Here is a 16,815-nt window from a genome sequence, read left to right on the forward strand (position 1 = left end):
TAGTTGAAGCCGGATAATTCATTTCCTTCAGCTGCACAGGGCAGGAGAATTACTTCTCTGATTCTGACCAGCTCTGCTGCTGTCAGCCTGAACCAGCTGTCTCTGTTGCACCACAGGGCTCCATGCAGCAGGTACACATCCAGTTCCACTGCATGGCAGTAAAGGCAGCAGGAAACTCACAGGCAGGTGCATGGGCTGCTCTGTGATTGCACACCGTTCTTCCCACGTGGGAGAGGATGAGCCCTTCACAATCTGCCCACTGCTGAAAGCCCCTGGAGAGCTCAGCCCAGCACAGTTGCTGCACCAGACAAGGGGCAGCAACAACTGCAAGTGATACTCTGAGGCAGCAGAACCTGCATGCATTTGATAGGCATAAACCATTATAGACAAAGCACACAGTATGGGTTGACTGCTGCCACCTTATCCCTCACAATGATTGGAGCAGTCCTGGCTGGCAGCAGTGATGCACAGTGGCAAAGTTGTCAGCTCCCCTCACCTGCACCCAGAGGCTCAGGGTCAGGGCTTGGCCTGCCCTGCTCCCCCTGCCTGGCATCAGAGCTCGCTCCCAGTTAGCACTGACCGTCAGCACGGGTTCCACACCGCTGGTCCTCAGCCAGCCTTCACAGATGGCCACAGAATGGAGTTTTCAATACAAGAAATAGTTGAAACAACAAAAGCCCTGCTGAGGCTGATTCAGCTCATGAGCCTGCATCCCATTATGGCAGTCATTTTTTCCAATTGTTCAACACAGGAACCGCATGGCATGGCTGTGCACACAGCTGACCTCACTGCAACACCTCCCCCCAGCTGGGGGCAGGCGGGGCTGCTGGGGGTACCGCCTCCTCCTCCCAGGGGCTGAGCCAAGGGGTGGCTGTGGGGGAACGTGTGAGCTCTGGAGATGGGCATGGGGGCACAGATGTGTGTGTGACTTCCGACCTGATGAAGGTCTGAGCAAGGAGATGGGGAGCGAGGGGCTGGAAGCATTCAGGAGGCAGACGTCAGCTGCAGGTCTTCTCTTGCATCATGCTTCAGAGCCAGAGGAGACAAATGAAGGCCATCTCTCCATCCTTTGCACCATGGCCTGGGCTTACTCACGTTCTCTTGCAGACAGCTTGACACAAACATTGCCTTTTAAGACACCTTAACGCACCAGAAATATTCTCAAAGCCTAGGAAAGCCTACAGCTGGTGAAACGCCTCTACAGCTGCTTCTCTCTGGAAATTCACTGCTGGGAGACTGCAGGCAGGCCTTCCCAAAATAATGCATTTATTTAAGGTGGGTGGGTGTCCCCGGGGACTGACAAGTCTCATAGTAAATTAGGATCAAAACTGCCATCCAAACAGATAGGTGATATGAGCCGAATTTAGCTGCATCTTTAAGTGATTGGCTGCCTTTGGAAAGATGTCCATTAGTCATTTAGATCAAGCCACAGCTGCTTTTAATTCAGCTCCAGGAAATAGCCAGCAATTACTACTGACATATATACTGCTCTCTGAAGTAAGACACACTGAATTGTGAGTTTTAGTAACAATAGGATAAATATTAACTGGCTGAACATTTTGCAATTGTCAAGCAGAGCCGAGTGATATGAGAGTTTGCTTAACAAAACAGTTCAGAGGAGTTGGCCATAGCCCTGGATGCCCTTTCAAGTGAAAGTCATAACCTGAAACTGCTAACCACGTTGCACTGGAATCACATGAAGATGATGGTGCTAGAATTACCAAACCATTTGAGGATTTGACCTCTGGAGCAGACAGATGGGTGTCTTCAGATTGACAATGAAGGCTTTTATCCACTATGCAAACACTTACTGTTGGAAATGTTAGAGTCAGATAACTCTGCCAAATCTGATAGAGATTAAAGAGCTGATTCAGACATAGATACATGCAGGATCCTCTGTGTTCTGGCGCGGTGTGAAATGATGGCCATGAAGTGCTGGATGTCCCTTGGGTGTTTCACCAACCTTTCAAGACACACACACACTTTGCTGCTTGCTCTCACGGTGCTCAGACTCAGTCCCCACAGGTTCCTGTTGCCTTTTTTCTGTTTTCTACTACATTTAACACATCAAAAGAAGACAGTTAACAGTATATAACAAGGAGCACCCACGTAACGAATGCTACAATCATTTCTGTACTGCTTGCTGCACCCATGGCCAGGCAGAACTTCCCCAAAAGCACTGCGGATGGCCACACAACGCACTCATCTGCACACGTTCATTTGTCCTTGCTGCATAGCTTCCTTGCTGTGGCCTAAGCTCCTCATTCAGTACCATGTGGGGCTGCATTTTTTCTTTTGCCAAATCACGATGCTCTGAGTTTGAACAAATGAACGCCACGTTACAGGGCACCATCTGATGTAGATAATCTAAATCAAAAGCAGCGCTAATCTTGCACTGGATCCATGTAAACACTCCTACTCACATCTCCCCAGTTAAGGAACGAGGCACTTTCCCTTCAGTCTGAGGTCTGACCAAGAAGACTGATACACCAAAAGAGACGCCGGCAGAAACTGTAATTACAGAGGAAGCCATCACAAAACCAGCCCTGTGTAAGAAGCAGACCACGCTCCAGCCTTTAGGCGGTCACTGCGTTGTAATGATTGAGGAAAACGAGTACAGCATTTATCAGCACCACTAGAAGATGTTACGTTTGCTTCACACCCCCACCACAAAGCACAGGGCTTGCAGGGGCTCAGTGAGGCTATGGAGTATCCCAGTAGAATGAATCTTGGCAAGCCAAACACACTCAGGATATTTTTACTTAAACTTGAAACTCACTTTTACCATTTTCCCGGTGCAGGACAGGGCACTTTTAGCCCACGTAGAATGCACATTTTTATTAGCTACGAACTACACAACATTTGGACACTGGTATAAAAACCGAAACACCTCAAGTGTTTTTCTTCCTTTCGGTGAAGTGTATTTTGGAGATGATCCATCCGCTTCCTGGTAAACAGCATACTTCACAAAATGAGCCATTTCCTCCCCGTGAGGCCGTGCCGTTTAAAGGAGATGTTCGTTTGCTTTCTGTAACTAATGGAAGAATTTTCCACTGTGAGGCAGGTCAGGAGCCAGCAAGGCGCTCTGCAGAGCTGTGCACAACCCGAGCAGAGGAGCAGGGCAGGGCTGGGGTACTGCACAGCTCTTCCTACAGCAGCAGGCTCTGAGAGCTGAATAGCAGAACCAAGCCATCTCCAGTGCTGATCCATCAGGCAAACTCATTCCTGCTGCTCCCTGCTCCCAGAAGTCCTCACGAGCTCTGCTTAGTCTGTGGTCCATACACACCCCTAGTCTTCTCCAGGGTTAGACTGACATCAAGGAAAAAAGTCAAATCCTTTGCAGTTTCAGGAATGTGTGTGAGGATTGTCAGCGCCAGAGGAAAGCTTATGACCTTAACAGCACTCAGCCACAGCGGGTCCAGCTGAGTTGGACCAACGATCAATGTAGTATAACCCTTTTGTGACACTTGCTGGTACACAGACACCAAGGAAAAAGCAGGAGAGGAGGATGAGCACACCAGAACTCCTTCTGAAATCACGAGAAATTCAGTGAAGGGTTTCATTGTTCCCTTGGAGATGATGCACAAAGACTGGACTACAGACCAAGGTCCACTATGCACAAAGCTAGTCAGATCCTCCATTTTCACCCTGCCTGTCTCTAGTAGGAACTATTAGGTCTGACAGCAAATGCCCAGCAGACACTGGACAGTACAATGTCATAAACCTTGCTGTGTTTGTGGGAGTGTTTGGACAAAACCTGTGAAATGGGCCAAGACTTCAAGCCAACCTGAGATACAAAGAAGAGTGACAAGTGGATACTATTATAAGAAAGTTTAGCAGCACCCAGAGATCCAACAGTACTCCTAAATTACAGACCGAGTTTGACAATTATGGCTTTGCAGTGTAAACCAAGAGACACCACACCTTGTCTGCAGAACACTTTCTTCTGTCCAGGACAACACTCTTAGTCTGCCTTTGCAGCTTTTCTTCCTCCATGAGCTGATTTCATCCAAGCTGTAGCCTCACTGGGGTTGTGATGTGGTCAAACATAATGAAGAATACCTACAGCAACCTCCCAGAGTAACCTTACTGGCATTTGAGTGAAGATCTCCATACCAGTTCAGCTAATGGCGACGCTAAAAACCAACACAGCCTTTAAAGTCACTAACGTGAAAAGGAGCTGGTAGGCAGTTCTGCAGCATTTTGGGGAGATGCATGCTGACTATAAAAGGCAGAATTGTCTTAAGAAACATAACGCAAATAAAGATAAACAGTCAGATGATAAAAGCCAAGAGAGTAGCAGTTCTAAAAGCTACTTTTATTCTGTTGTAGTTACTGCTGAACATCAAAGCTCTTTTCCAGCTTTGTTGTGTCAAACAGAGGTAAATAATATGTTGTGCTGTAGCCATTTGTTCTTTAGGACAAACATGGAATATTATATTTTCATTTAAGATCTAATCTTGAACTCTTATGAGGTGTTACTCACAGGGAGAAAGCATGCATAGTAAGGAAAGGCATATGCTGGTAATAATAAATAAAGGAAGTAGATCTGAAGTGTTAGAAAAGACTTGCACAACTACACGAAAAGGAACTTAAATCTTGAAGCATTTTCCAAAAGATTCGTAGAAATGCACTCACAAATACAATCCAGTAATTGAGAAACCGGATTGTAGACTTAAAAATAAACCTGAAGTAAAAATAAACCTAAAGTAAACATCCCAAGGCTCTGAAAGATGTATGCTTTTGGAAATAATCCAGTGGCAATCACCACAAGAGCAGCAATATACTCAAAAGAAAATACTGAGCCTATCAGTTTCTGTTTCAGGTGAAAATTAATCATCCTCACATTTACTACAAAACAAGTTTTATCACTTCTTTTGTTTAGACCATGGCTGCCCAGCTTATCCAGGCCACAGTGCCCTCAGGAAGGAGGACTGAACCCGAGTATTTTGACAAAACTGCAGTGTTTACGCAGGGCTCCTTGATACCACCTTTGAACCCACAGAATCCAGTTGGATCTCTGCTGCCTGCAACGTTTGCCACACATCATTTTAGAGACTAACATCCATGAAAGCAACCTGCAGCTCTCTGCATCGCGCACTGCCCTCTCCAAGTTAAGGGCCCTGTCAGCTGGCACAGCTTCAAAGGGCTTCTAGAAAAACTTTCTACCCACACGAGCTCATTACCACAGTCTGCACCCAAGATGGACTCTTACGTATGATTATGTTGTGAAGAAAAAAAAAACAACCAAACTGTGGCATCCCGAAAGATCTGAAGAAATTCTCAAACAAATCACTGTTCTGTGTACTGAGTTACACACCACAATATTAAAACACTATGACATCTCTGACATTTCAAAGTAAAAATTAAAAGAAGAGCTTAAAAAAAAAGAAAACCACTACTAATCTAACATAGAAATTCATTATAACACATCAAAAGCAGCTTTAAATTTGATGCTGCTCCACTGTCCTCCCACACACCCACTAAGCACGTGAAACCCCTTTGCTGCCAGCCGTCGTCCCAGACCCCACCCATCAACATGGTCCATCTTGAAATAGCCTTCCCTTGCCTCAGATACAACAGCCACACTATAAACCACACAAAAGTCACTCTTTCCTACTTGAGCTTACATACCTCCAGAAGCAGCAGCAGGGAGAGCCAAGGGCCTCGTCCAGCTACAGCACTTGCCAGTGATTGCCACATCTCTCGTGCTCCAGCTCCATTACTCCTCACCAAGTACGCCAAACGAAGCACGCTGCAAGAGACACATCTCCTTAAAACACATAAGCTCTGCAGCAGAGGTAGTAATGCGTTGATTTCCTGTATCATGCATCCAGATAGGGGATGACATCGGAAATCATCGTTCAGTCTATTAGTAGACTTTGCATGCATGATATTACACATTGCAACTCATGTTGTCCTGTGGCCAAGGCTTTGCTGAGGGGAACATGATGCCCACTGTAGCCACCGAGTGCAGTATTTGCCCCCAAGATAATTCTCTTTATGGGAGTTACTCTCTGCAGCACATGGGAACCAACAGAGAGGGAAGACAAAATCTGTTCAGTTTATGCCAGCATCAACCCTGACCATCCACAATCAAGGACCAAAGCTGAGCTGGCAGTTTGATACACAGCTCTAGCCAGGGTAGATCAGCTCTCCAAAGGGCTATTAAAAAACCTTAGGCAAACAGAATTAAAAAAAAAAAATACGGTCACTAGGTCTATCTAGCAAACGTAATAGGATAGGATTTATGTTTTCTCCCCAAAGCACAGACATCCATCTTTAGAAAATAACTCCTTAATCAGCTACTTGGCCATCCTTCTGTGGAGAGAAAAGGCAGTGGGTGCTCAAACATCACGTGCATTTCTGTGAGAAGCAGGACTTCTGCCTGCTTTGTATTTGTGTTCTCCTTTCTTTGTTTCAGGTTACACAGCTCAGCATTGTCAGTAGATTATTTTCAACACCTGTCTAAAGATCATCCCTGGAGGGACACAGAAAAAGGATCCTCTGCAGCTGTCAACAGCCATAACGTAACCAATCTGGAGCTACTACAACTTCCAGAACAAGCAGAGCGCAGCACACAGAGAGAAAGAATTGCAACCTTTTTCTTCCTAAAATGTATTTACCAGAAACATCCAAAGTCGTGTTTCCTTGCATGCAAAAGGAACTTGGCAGCAGCTGCCAGATTCTTTGCTCCAATACGCTTTCTGAATGTTACCAATTAACCCGAGAAATTCTTTTTCTTTCTTTGGGAAAGGTGACTGAAGTTAAGGAATACTGCAGTTGTAAAGTGAAATTGTTATTTCTGATTAACGGTAAGGAGGATTGCTGTTCTGGAGGGAAAACACCTCTGCAGACACATGGAATCGTTGAGGTTGAAAAGACCACTAAGATCACCCAGTTCAGCTGTCAACCCATCCCCACCACATCACTCAGTGCCACATTTACCCTTTTACCCAACAAATCCTTCCCACTGACCTGTCCCGATTTTTTGCATGGTGATACATGTTATGTAAGGGGATCAACTACTGCGTCATACAAGAGTTGACCTATTCCCTACAGCCTTCTCAATGGACAATGGCAGCACAGTAGGAGTGCTCCAGTTTTAACAGGAGGAAATAGAGATTTCATAAATTCAGTTTACATAAAATGACACAACAAACTGACGTCAAACCCTCCTATCTTTGTTCCTCGGTAAATACTTTAACAAGTTACTTGTGCTAACAGTCTGAATTCATTTTGGAAATCAACGTTCATGGGAAATCTTGAAGCACTCGGGAATAATTCACGATGAAATTAATCTACTACAGACCAAACCCTGAGTAGTAACGCATGTGCAGAATACAGTGAGGAAGATAACATTTGAAGGCACCAGCAGCACCAAACGGCAGCTCAGCACATCAAATCAGACACTTCCAGCTGAGCAGACAGCAAGCAGCCTGACCAAAAACTTGGGTGCAATCGGACTCAGTGCAGCTGAGAGCTGAAGGCTTGGAATCGGGTCATGTTGTAGAGGCTGGAAAGAAGAATGCTGCAGAGGACTGCTTGTGGGGAGCTGGTAGCACAGCAGGCACACAGGTTTGCTGCTGCTTCTTCCAAATTCACTCATAAGGTTGAGGATATTGTGTTGCTCACATTCAGTATGAGAATATTGTGAACCCTTTCCAATCGCTTCCTGCCCAACTGATGAATCATTCTTCCGCGCATCCAAATTTCACTCTAACTACAATAAATTGGAACAAGTTTCTTGTGTAAGAAACTTCCACTGCACACACCATCATTTCACGGAAACGGAGAAAATTAATTTCTGCTTTTAAAAACGAAGTGGAAAAAAAAACCTAAAGCCACAGCCCAAAAGGAAACAATACCAAAATGAAAAATATGCTGTGAGTCACAATGAGTCACGTGCCAGGGACTCCCCAGCATTTCTTTTAATAGAGATTTGCATCCAGACACACAAAGGGGACACTCCCTCTTTCTCTCTAACAAATACCCACTGCTGATGGATGTCATATGAGCTGCGAGAGGCAAATGGCCCTCAAAAGGCTGTGGGCCCATCTGCAAGTTATTTTCCCTGCAAGGGAAGTGACTTACAGCAGCAGTTGTTCTGCTGTGGAGAACAAATCATGTTGCAATCGTGTCTCGCTCCTGTGTTGTAATCCTTCAGAACAAAACACACAAAACCCGACAACCTGGGAATTCCAGTGAAAATGCTTTAATTTCACCTGCACATGCCGGAGCAGGCTGGGACAGACAGAGCAGTGCTGTGCTGGGGGAAGGAGTGTGCCAGGAGGTTCTCTAAACGCTCCAGATGCACTCATATTGCAAATACACTGCCAGAGCCTACAGAAAGTGCTGGACAATGGGACATTAATTTACATCCTGACACGCTGTAGTCGTCAAGCAAGAGCTTAGGAGGGCAGTGAAAGCAACCAGAGGGAAAAGTTGCTCAAGGACGACTTGATGGTTTTAAGACTTGCAAGTCCAAAGGGAACCTCACTGCTGAGCAGTTGTTGGCATGGGGAAGCAGAGGAGAAACCAACAAAGCCCGGGAATTACCAGTTACCAAGGCAAGGTAGAAAGCCAAAAAAAAAAAGCTGTCTGCAACAGAGCTCAGCCAGCCCAGTTTGAACTAAGACAAAGGCTTCCCAAGATATCCATTTGAACTGCTTTTTCTCCTGTGCTTCCAACCCTACAGAAGGCTTACCCCGCTGCACTGCACTAGCTCTTTATAAAGCAATTAATACTGCTCAGCTTGTCTGAAGACAAAGACGACGACCAGGTGCACCGAGCTTGGCCTTGTTAATTCAAACAGCAGCAAAGGCTCAGGCAGGACCACGTCACGTTAGCATTTTTCTGTTTAATGGAAAGTCGTGCAGCCTTTGGCAGCCACGTGCATTTATCTCGCTCGTAGCCATATCAGGTTGCTACATGCCACGGAAGAACAAGGCAGAAGGCAACGTGATGCTAGGTGTCACGTTGTGTTGCCGTTCAGTGAAAGTCGACTTTGTTACAGGCAGAAGCAATTAGCTGGGAACAATGGGTTTGTACAGTAACTGCGGCTGGGTGGGAGTGCTGGGCTGGATCCAGCGGTGGCCGTGAAGGATGACTGAGTAAAATAATGCTTGGCTAGTTAGGACAGGAGCAGTCAATTGTCTTATCTGGTGGCTTTTACCTCTCAAAATTACCTCCACATCATATGTCAACTCATTTTAGTTTTCTGCTTAAAAAGAGTTAAAATCCCAAAGAGCTCTAACACCTAGTAGAAGAAAGCGGTGATCATAGGGCTAAAGAACATTCACAAGCACCAAACTAACTGGATGCAAAGGCAACTACAGGAGCAGTAAACTCAAAATAGCACTGTTTTACAGGCCATGGTGCGCTAGGGCTCACTTACACTGCAGGCACCTCTCACACAAGCACAGCTGCTAGGGTTGCAGTAGAAACTTACTGCAGCAGCATACGATCTTACCAAGTGTGTATGTAATTACTCAGCTATTGAGGCCAATTCCCATCACCTGTGCTGAACACCAGGCTGTCCACATGAACTAGAGTGCTATCCTACCTGCACAGGCAGCACAGAGCAGCTGAGCTATGCTTGCACTTATAGCTGCCAGGTTGACGACTGCTGACTTATAAGAATACTGGTCTTTTTCATCTTTTGCCTGCTCAGGCACGTTGGAAGTGACTTGCTGTATTTCATGCAGCTTCAGATGAGGCTGTAACAGCAAAAAATGAGCTTTCGTAATGTCTGGTAAAGACTGCTCTCGGCTCAGTGCAACCCTCCTGATTTGACACATTGTCCAGAAAGATTCCTCACAATGGTGAAATCAGAGATTAACTGATTTTCTTTTCTTCTCTTTTCTTAGGATCCTCACGTGAGTTCACACCCCACAGTCCCTGTACTTAAAAACCACCACCTCAGAGTTTGTCGTCACCTACAGAGCAGGCTCAGTGTGACAGTGAGGGAGGCATGGCTAACACATCTGTACCGAAAGGGAAAGCAAGACAGCCATGAGGTCTTTTCCCCAAGGCCATCTACTGAAACCACTGCCCACTTTGGTGGGAAGAATGTGTTAGCTACTAACTTTTCAGGGGTGATGGGTGGGATGTGAGCTCATTTGCCAGCCAAGACCTACTAGTTCTGGACCACCCTCCCTCTCTTCCATTTTGCCCCAAAGCCTCCCCCTGCCCTGCAGATGTTGTTTGCAGCAGGCAGAACAACCCAGGTCAGTGCCAGCATTTGTCCCCACTGGGTACCGGGTCTGGATGGGCCCGTGCTGCAGAAACAGGACTTTCCTTTGTGGCAGCACAATGCCTGCTTTGAAGCACAGATCAAATACAAGCCATGATTGTTTCAACTAAGAGCAAAACCTCAGTGCAGTGACAGGAAATGAGATATTCAAGCACAACTTTCAAAACTCATTGCCACAGCATACTTCCACGGCTTTCCAGCTGCAACCAGGGCTTTCTGAGCTCCTGTAGCCCACCACAGCTCCTGTTCCCAATGAGCACAGAAACAGCCTGGACAGGAGTGCGTCACCTCATGCTGTTTGCAAGGAGCAGACTTACCAGCTCCAGATGGCCAGCTGGTCCTCACCTAGATCTCCCTGGGGCTTATATTGCTTGAGAGGGGCTGATCCTTGCCCGCAGCATGCAGAGTGGGCTGTCAGCTGACAGCCAGCTTTCTGAGGGCAGCTCTCACATCCAAGCACAGAGGTCACGTTGAGAATGGAAAGCCATGTGAGAGGGGCTGAGGCCAGTTCACACCAGCTGAGCTTCGGACCTTGGAAGCACTTTAAGAAAGCTGTGTTTCCTGTTAGCTTAAAAGTGGGGGGCACTTCAGTGGCTACTTAGCTGTATTTGCCTGGATCACAAACAGTAACCCTGTGCTCCCCCTTGGCAATTCATCCAAAGCAAACTAATCCAAATTGACTTTAGGAAAGCTCTACTATCACGATTCCTTTTAATCTCAAGCTTCAAAATAACAAACTGTATAAAGTGTTTCTGTGCAAAACCATCAGCAACGCAACAACTTATTTCTGATGTCAAGGCCATCTGCAGCCGCAGGAGTTGCGTCTGTTAGCTAAAAAGCTTGCTGGTCATGTTTGCATGAAATAAAAATTAAATTTTAACAAAAAGAGTGAGGATGCATTCAGGGAAGGATTTCTGAACTGGCAGAGAAGAAAGTGCAATTTAGCACTAAAAGTAATGGTAATGCAACAAGGAGATTCTTGGAGAGATTCTCCAGTTATGCCGACGGGCATTGGAAAGGAATCAAAGAGACAGATTCCTACAGGAGCAAAGCAAACCAACTACTGAGCATCTCATGTAAATTGATCCTGTGGGCACAAACAGAGCTCCTGAATGCAAAGCATTTGCAAAAATGCAAGCTAGGGCTCTCAAAGGCCCAAAGGCTGTCTACTACCCATCCAAGGCCTACTCAGTGTGCTGCACAGCAGTTACCATCCTGCATTCACAAACAGGATCTTGGCAGCTCCTCCTGCTCAGGGAGGAGGTCTTTCCTTTAATCAGCCCCTCCACAGCCCTTCCCAGGGTTCAGGTTTTTCCTAAGCACTGAACAGAAATGAAAACACAGACAAACTGCCATTTCACCAACTAAGCAGAACAAAAAACTCCTTCAGTGGGATACGATTTGTGGATTAAAGTTTCTTTCCCTTGAACTCAACAGAACCCAAAAATCTTTTCCGGTGGCTTATCACAACTTACCTAACCCCAATCCTTAAAAGACTGCTGTATCTCAGTACACCAAGGAAGGGCTTTGTCAGAGACTTTCCAAAAGCCCCCAGCAAACAGGGTACAGCACGGGCCTCTGAATTTCACAGAACACCTGAGATGTCAGTGAGAACTGTTGGGTTGGATGGCAGGAACAGAACAAGCCTGGGCACTGCTTCACTTTGAAATCCTCTGCCAGTCATCTGGAAACTCCCCACTGTTCCACAAGCATGGAAAACAGAGGACTTCAAATGGAGGACGCTGCTCCTCATATCCCACCTTTACGCAGTCCTGGAGAACTGGCAGCAGATCTCTTGGGTAAGCTGGAGCAGATCAGTGAAACAGAAGTGGCAGAAAACAATTCATAAAATCCCTCCTGACTTTCAGTTTTTCTTTCCAAATGAAGTTATTTCACCCTCTGAGACATGCATGAAGACAAGACCAGAATGTGTGTAGTCCAAGGGATTAACCAAAGGATGCCATGAATTTGTTGAGGGAAAGCAGAGTACGCCTGCAGTAACAAAGGACGTGAGGATACTGCTATTAAACACTGTCACAGCTTTCCTTAGTCATTTTTGTCTACTCATCTTAGTTCCGTACCGTGGCCCCCTCAAACAGAAGGAACACAGGGGAATAACCTTACCAGTTTCACAAAGGAGACCACACTCATGAAAATACTGGAAAATGTGGATTGGAAAATGGAATATTTGCATTATATTCAGCTAAAGAGCAGCACACAATGCCTGCACGTTAATTTACTGCAGTGGAGCTACACCTTGCTAACCAAAGATTAGCTGCTGCCTGGAGCTTGGGCTCTCTGAAAACACATCTATGCCTCCTCATGCTCGTAGAACATAACACAAACTGCTTCCTAGCACTCACAGAGTTAACCTCTGTGCACTGCCCTCTCCAACAAGGCTGGTTTCAAGATGTATTTGTTTAAACAAGTTAACAGAAATGTCAGAGGCCATTTCACCAACTGCCTATGACGACAGCCTTCTTCCTTCTCTATCAGTAGAGAACAATTACACACTCAGAGACAGGAGTTTACTAATGTTGAGTCAGAGTAGGAACATTTGTCCAGAAAACGCATGCAAAGGAAAGAAAGATGAGACAGACTGCTGCGGTCTGCCTCCCCATTCTTCATCTCCTCCCTCAAATAATGTTGGCTAAGCAGAGAATGCTGATCCAATTCTGGCTTGAAAATACCCATGGAAGAATCTGGCACATCAACAACCTCATCTGTTCCCAGAACTCACACATGAGTATTGAGAGTAAACTGAAGTCCAGATGAAGGCTAGCAAGGGCTAACGACTGCTGGTTCTATCAGTGCAGGGGACAGTTTTCCAGGAGCATCAGGAAACAGCAAGCCCTTCTGAGGATGGGCTTGTGCACAAAGCACGGGAGGTCTTGGATCTGCTCCAGCATTAGGAGCTCTGAACTTTCTATGACAGCACGGACAAATCACACTGGCATTTCCTTCAAACCGTAGCGGTGACCGCAGGGGACTCGGGTGGCTGCTGTTATTCCCCTTCATAAAGGGCTTAGGTCAAACAGCCAGCTGAGTGCTGGGCACCGTAGGGGCCCTCACGTAAATCAATCTGATCTGACTGTAGAAGTCATCCCTTCAATGTTTAACGACACCTACTCAGTAATACTAGCGCAGAAACAGGAACTTTCCAGCACCAAAACCAACCGAGAGCTGTGCAACTCCGAGCTCTCTCCCTCGTACACCTCTCCTCATTACCTGCCCTCTTCTCTAACCAGGGGGAACTTCTGCAAAACCTCCCTACTGCTAAGATAACCGGCACATTTCCTCCCCGACGGTTCCTGCTGCAGGTGGGCCCAGGCCTTGGCCAAGCTTGGCGTGCTCCGGCCTCCCACCCTGCCTGGTAAGGTAACATGCAGGGGATGCATTCGTCCAACTCACACACTTCATTTGCACTCTGACATTGTGCTAGAACGTCAGTGTGATAAAACATCGCCCCTCTTACCACTTAACTCTCCCCAGGGCCCCACTCTGCTTCTAAAACTGATCTCATCTGTCCCAGTGGGAGGTCACACTGATGAAGCAGTTAATGCTTGTGAGGTGCTTTGAAGATGAAAAGTGCAAAGTACTCATCAATCATACCAGGGGCAGTCATACCACTGGGCTGTAGAGCAGGTGATGGTTACACCATGGTCTCTTACCCTTTTGCCTCAGCCACTAGCACCTACAACACATGGCCTGTCCTGTCTTACAGCTTAATTATTGACCAGTAATGGCTGGTCAGTCACGCGCTGAGAATTGCAGTGGGAAAGGCAGCCACTGCAGGCAGAGGGACACATATCAGACACTGCCACTGTGCACCAGAGCTACCAGTGCTGCCACCAGGAGCCAGGTGAGGCTGAAGAACAGCAGAGCCCTCTGCCTTCCGGATACATGGAATAGCAAGACATAGTTTTGCATTTCCTCAGTAACCTGGGAAACCCATTAAAACACTTTTTCTTCTCCCTGCCAGCACAAAATTGTTGCTTACTGGACTTATATAGTTAAGCCCTCTTTCCTATAGGTTTTCTTTGAACTTCCTCTCCTAAAATAGCTCAGCTGCTATTCTTTATGTATAGCACATACTCCAAAGGAAGCAAGCTGCTTGTCAAGCTAATAAACAGGTACATCTGTTATTGTATCTTTACTGAAATGAGCTGGGAAGCTTTTTTAAGAACCCGTGATCCTACCCAATTCCCTGAGACACTGAGCTGCTTTTCCTGCACTGGCCTTACAGCACTGGCATCACACTGAATTAAGTGACAGGACAAGCAAGGGGAAATTTATTAACAAATGAATTCCTGCTATTACAGACCACTTCCACTGAGGCTTTTAAAGGTTTGCAGCAGGGTAAGATATCTCCTTTTTTTCCCCAAGAGTACAACTCAAGGCTTGATTTCCATGATTACTAAGCTTTTACCACAGCTCCCATTAACTGTGCCAGAAGCTGCAAGTGCTCATCTCCCCCAAGATAAAGCAGTTTGATGTACAGAGAGAGAGGTTAAGCACCCCCAGCTCTACTGCAGTCTCAGAGTGCATTGAGTAAGCACCTTCCCCTGATGTGAGGGCAAAGTGTGAATATGTGCTGAGAGAAGGAGGTTGTATACACACTGTGCCAGTGGACCTTCTGCATGCAGGGGTAGCAGTGGGTGAACCCTGCTAAGACAGCTTTGCCTCCACCTCTTGTCCCTGTACAGGTAAGGGGGGCAGCCAGGGGGATGTGAACGCCAGGTCTGTGGCACTTTGGGACGTGCCTGGTCACAGCCTCAGCCTGAACAATCAAGCAGAAGACCGGGGCAGCAAGCTGGTGTGCTTATGGAGGGCTGGACCTCTTGAAGCTCTACAGTGGCAGCAACTTCAGCCCTCAATTTAATTGGTGAGAGGCAGATTTGATAGTCATCTGCCCTCAGTAGAAAATACTTCAGAGAGACAGCACATTCTGCAAAGGAATTCTCCTGCATCACGTTACAGTTCCTCCTTATCTAAATGCAGTATTAGGCAGACAGCTATTGATTCTCCCCAGGGATTTAATTATTTGCAAGAAATCAGTCTGCTGCAGCTGGCAGACAGTGCTGGGTGAGGTCTGCTGGTATCAGACTCTGGGCTGTTTTACGGCTTGACACAAGAAGGAAAGCGTGTGAAAGTCAGCCTAATTGCACATGATCAGATAAATGGAGTCTTCGGGCACGGAGTTGAAAGCTCTTCAATGAAGAGGAGCAGTGTTTTTTCTATTGTTGTGGTTGGGGTTTATGTAAACTATTAAGTTAAAACTAAAGCATAAAGATTTACTTAATCTCTGGTCTCTACTGGATTCTTACAGACAGCCGTGGGAGGCCTGTTTGAGGAAGGCTTTTTTCAACAATCCACCTGGAAAGAAATGGAGAAATGAAGAGGGTTTTGTTTGGGCATAATCCAGTCCCACCACATGATGCTGACTGATCCGTGATAAAACTTTCAGAGCTCAGCAGGTGTTCGGGGAGTGAGTGCAGCCACCCATTTGGAACAGCAGGCAGCCACCAGAGAGAGGGATCTGAAACAGAGGCCAAAGGGATGAAACACAGGAGGTCAGATGTGAGCCACGAAGCCAAGTAACGCTTGTGTGATTTACCATAGAGAAAGGACCCCGTGTGTACTAGGATTGTAAAGATCAGCTAGACACATTTCTCATAGAGGCTGGGTTCGTGTTTGCACAGTGGTGGAATAATTTCTGCTCTTCTTTGTCCCGGTTAGTTCCTCAAATGAAGAACTTCGGAAGAAGCACTCAAGAGGTCAAGGATAACAACAGCAAACTTAGCAAGCCAAGGCCTGAATCCTGTGCATTACACATGCTGTGGACAAAGCCTGCAGGTGTCTGAAGTTACATACGGTGGCCAATCAACCTATTGCTAGCAGCTGGATAACAGCCTGAGAGCCATAAGGCACTGACACCTGGGAAAGAAAGGAGGGATATGCAGAACTATGCAGTACAAGGTCTCTTTTGGGGGTCAGAGCAAGTAGATTGGTCACTGCTAGAGTACTCATCTTTGTGACTGAGAGCTTATGCATATTCAGACACTTCACAGCACAGTCCACTTCTTCCACATTAGCATTACTACATTGCTTGCAGCAATGGAAAGCTATTTTCATTCCTTGAGTTCCTATTGTCCTAGAACAGTGACAGCTGAGAAGCAACAGCAGGACGATGATAAATACGCAGAGAATCAATTCCTGGCTGTTTATGGGGCCCAGACACTGACTGCACAGCAGGAAGTTTCAGCAGCACAGCTTCAATTGCTGTAAATAATCAGAAGTCAAAGGCACCACGACCCAGACCTGTTGGCTGTCAGATGATTCAGAACCTCACGCTAAGGATAGTAATGACCCTAAACGCACCCCACGTGCTGTCTGCACAGAGCAGAACTCTGCACGTGGAGCAGCTCAGTAGGTTTGTATCAGCACTGGTGTATGTGGAGGATAAACAATACCTGCTTGTTCAACACCAGCACACTGGGTGCTGCGCTGCAGAAACTGCACTTCAGAGCTAACTACAAAGAAAGAGGAATTCGAGAGGC

The 16,815-nt window shown here is 46.4% G+C and overlaps 1 protein-coding gene across 3 annotated transcripts in view; it reads right to left on the reverse strand.

Moving 5' to 3' along the window:
* MAPK4 (mitogen-activated protein kinase 4) overlaps positions 1-16,815 on the reverse strand; it is a 69,003-nt gene that overhangs the window by 46,253 nt on the left and 5,935 nt on the right. The window contains exons 1-2 of one of the 3 annotated variants that reach the window (XM_040706304.2): positions 10,573-10,733; positions 5,635-5,755 (exon numbers count right to left, since the gene is read on the reverse strand). The gene's annotated coding sequence lies outside the window, so the exon portion shown is untranslated. Of the gene's footprint in view, positions 1-580; positions 804-5,634; positions 5,756-10,572; positions 10,734-16,815 lie in introns of those variants that run through there. The other 2 variants (XM_025153832.3, XM_040706306.2) reach the window with 2 other exon arrangements.

The sequence above is a fragment of the Gallus gallus genome, chromosome 10, assembly GCF_016699485.2.
Source record: "Gallus gallus isolate bGalGal1 chromosome 10, bGalGal1.mat.broiler.GRCg7b, whole genome shotgun sequence".
In the NCBI taxonomy this organism is placed as follows: Eukaryota; Metazoa; Chordata; class Aves; order Galliformes; family Phasianidae; genus Gallus; species Gallus gallus.